This window comes from Octopus bimaculoides, chromosome 1, assembly GCF_001194135.2.
Source record: "Octopus bimaculoides isolate UCB-OBI-ISO-001 chromosome 1, ASM119413v2, whole genome shotgun sequence".
Taxonomy (NCBI): Eukaryota; Metazoa; Mollusca; class Cephalopoda; order Octopoda; family Octopodidae; genus Octopus; species Octopus bimaculoides.
Genome location: NC_068981.1, coordinates 62445131 through 62448580, shown reverse-complemented (window position 1 = coordinate 62448580; position 3450 = coordinate 62445131). Strand labels below are relative to the sequence as shown.

General features: G+C 37.0%; 1 protein-coding gene across 1 annotated transcript in view; it reads left to right on the top strand.

Annotated features, from left to right (window-relative positions):
* The first annotated feature begins 951 nt into the window (after positions 1 to 951).
* The window catches only part of LOC106871800 (lysozyme), a 140295-nt gene continuing 137796 nt past the window's right edge, over positions 952 to 3450 (top strand). The window contains exon 1 of the mRNA XM_014918442.2: positions 952 to 1091. The gene's annotated coding sequence lies outside the window, so the exon portion shown is untranslated. The remainder of the gene's footprint in view (positions 1092 to 3450) is intronic.

The window sequence follows — 3450 nt, the reverse complement described above, 5'->3', positions numbered from 1 at the left end:
CCCATTCACACATACCTCACATACCTCCCATACACCTAACACACACACCTCCCACACACCTTACATATATACCGCCCACACACATGACAAACATACATGCGCGCCCTCACACGCACATATAGACGAACGCACATATATACACACACACACACACACGCACAGTGGTAGAGACACACACCTTACACAGCCCTATACACACACAGACACACACACACACATATACGCGCAAGCCTACATGCACGTACATAAACAGCCGCATACACATGCACACACACACACACAGGAGTGCACACACAAAATAACGTACATACCTGGCACACATCCTTACGCTCTCACACACATACGCACGCACACACACATAAATACACACATACACATACACACACGCACACACACCTCTCGCATACACAAACACACACATCCACACACATACACGTACACACATACACATACACACAGATGCACACACGCACACACACCTCTCACATACACAATACTCACTCACATACACAACACATACGCACGCACGAAAACATACACAATATACACAGACACGCACGCACAAAAAATATACGCATACGCGCCCACACACGCACATGGACACACACATACAGACACACATAAACACACACGCATCCATATTTACATATTTATGATAATAGGATGTGATTTGAGGAAACTTTAACTGCTATCTCTAAACGCTTCAATGATGGTAAAAGTCTTTGAGCTGCTTTCAGTTTGACAGAGGTACTAAGCTACCTTTCAAATAAACCATCAAAGCCTATGGTATTCGCAGTAAGCTGAAATTGCTGCTATAAATATTTATTCTCCTTGAATTTCATCGATAATGAAATTGAGGTAAAGATTAGAGCTGCTAAGTCACATATCGGTTTGTTGTCATGTGAAGCAAGATAATAAATTGGTGTCCATATCCGAAATTTTAGATAAACTTCAGACAATCATTATAAATAGAATAGCGATATCACTGTGAAATATTTCAGCTGCGGAAATATCCAACATAGAATTTATATAAACGAGTAATAACACGAATTAGTTGGTATTAATATTAGTATTTGAAAAGTCACTCTAAGGTAAGTCGTTTAGTAGTTTCATAATGTTTGTGTTAATGAGGAAGTAACTAAGTTGTTGGTTATCATAAGTTAAGTAAGTTTCAAAGACTACGTTATCTTCCTTGCATGACTATTGTTTGTTAACTTGGGCAGTATCGACCCCTTACGTGCGTCCTGAGATTTCAATGAGGAGGTAAATGTTGCAAGTAATCTATGGAATCTCAGTGTGTTTCAAGGGGCATGGTTTCTCTTACAAATATGCTAAACCATGTACAATGTTGACATTGTAAATACATTTCCTTCCTCGGTTTGAAAATACAACTAAAAGTTTGTTGACAGTGAGCAGAAATATCACTGACGTTGCATCAAAATCCGATATAAATTTATGGACACTAAATCAATTCAAACATAAAACTGTGGTGATTGAAATTGGTTTATATTAAGATTTATAATGTATAGTGAATCAAAAGGTACACAAACACACAAACACACACACACACACACATACCGTGTGCTCATGGGTACACTTGTGTCTGTGTGAGTATGTGCGTATGAGTATGTGTGTATGTATGCCAACGTGTATGTATGTGTTTGCATGTATGTATATATATATATATATATATATATATATCTGTACACACACACACACACACACACACACACACACACACACACACACATATCCAATTTCAAGAACGCGAGAATTTGTTGGTATTTTGCTTATTATATTTCCCTAAAATATATAAAGAACTTTATATGCCGAAAGATGTTTACAGCCAAATACCAATTATAATATTGAATACGTAAAAGGCAAAATTGCAATAATTATGTCAATTTTAAAAGACCTTCGGAATCACCTTGTATAATATTTCTTCTCCCTTAAAAGAGCAGATTGGCCGAAAAAAGAGAACATCACGTAAAATGCCTTTAATATTTACTACTATTCTTCTGCATTTTGGATCCAGATGCAAATGGTAACAATATAGTTTTTAATTCGTCTGCCCCCAGTAACATGCACCTCATGACTCAGTCTATGTTGTGGCGTGATGGCTTGTATGCCGTAATGTTTTTCAGAGCTATATAAGTGGTGTGCAGGCTTCTGGTAGGGTCTTCCATGTTAGGCAAGTCAGAAGATAGTGGCCAGACTAATACGGTCTCCTGTTCCCAGAAGTAAAAATGAGTTTGTATAGTGTCATTTCTTTACTACCCACAAGAGGCTACACACATAGGGGACAAACAAAGACAGACAAACGCATTAAGTCGATTATATCGACACCAGTGCGTAACTGGTACTTATTTAATCGACCCCGAAAGGATGAAAGGCAAAGTCGACCTCGGCGGAATTTGAACTCAGAACTTAGCGGCAGACGAAATACCGCCGAGCATTTCGCCCGGCGTGCTAACGTTTCTGCCAGCTCGCCGCCTTAAACTGTGGTGATTGAAATGGGTTTATATTAAGATTTATAATGTATAGTGAATCAAAAGGTACACAAACACACACACACAAACACATACACACAAACACAAACACATAGTGTTCGCATAAATTAACAACGACAAAGAGAAATATTGACTGCATTTTAAAACCAACAAGACCCGTGAGATGAAAGCCCAGAGTTAAGGATTTTGGAGAAAAGCTGTGGATGGCCTATGTTCCATAGTGTGTGAAGAGCAGAAGTATATAAATAACCCTTTAGGATAGGTTCCAATTACTTCTTAAGATTTGCTAACCCATTTAATACTTCGATGTAACTGTAGTAAAACAGTGCCACTACCGAGCATCATTATCATGTAAATGCATGACTTTTAAATGATTTAATTAAAAAGGGATATATGAACAAACATTCATTCACATATCCACTGATGACCATGAATTTCGTCTAATTCCTTTTGCTACTTTCTGTGTTCTGGGATGCCCTTTCAGTAATCTTTCTATATGATTTCATGTTACATTGGGATTTTAATGACTTTACTTTATATTTTTCCGTAATTTTGGCGAGAAAAAAATAAAACAAAACAAACAAACAAGCAAAAAAACAAAATTGTCAAGTAGTTTTGATTTCGGTACCGTGAAAGATTTTCGCATTATATAGTGTGAGATATATTTCTGTTAGCTGACAAATCTATAGACAAGAAATCTTTCAGATGGATTATTAATTTCATGCAAGTAGTCTCCCACGAAGATCACTCCAACCTACAGACGGTAAACTTTGTAGTTACTACGACCATAGTTTTATTGTAATAAATCAGCCATTACAGGAATACAGAAAAAGAAACAAATCACGAAAACATAAATTGCACAGATCTCCTTTGCTCGACTTCACTTTCTGGTCTGTAGGTGCTACAAATTTACGGATTCAAAATATATATAAATATATAT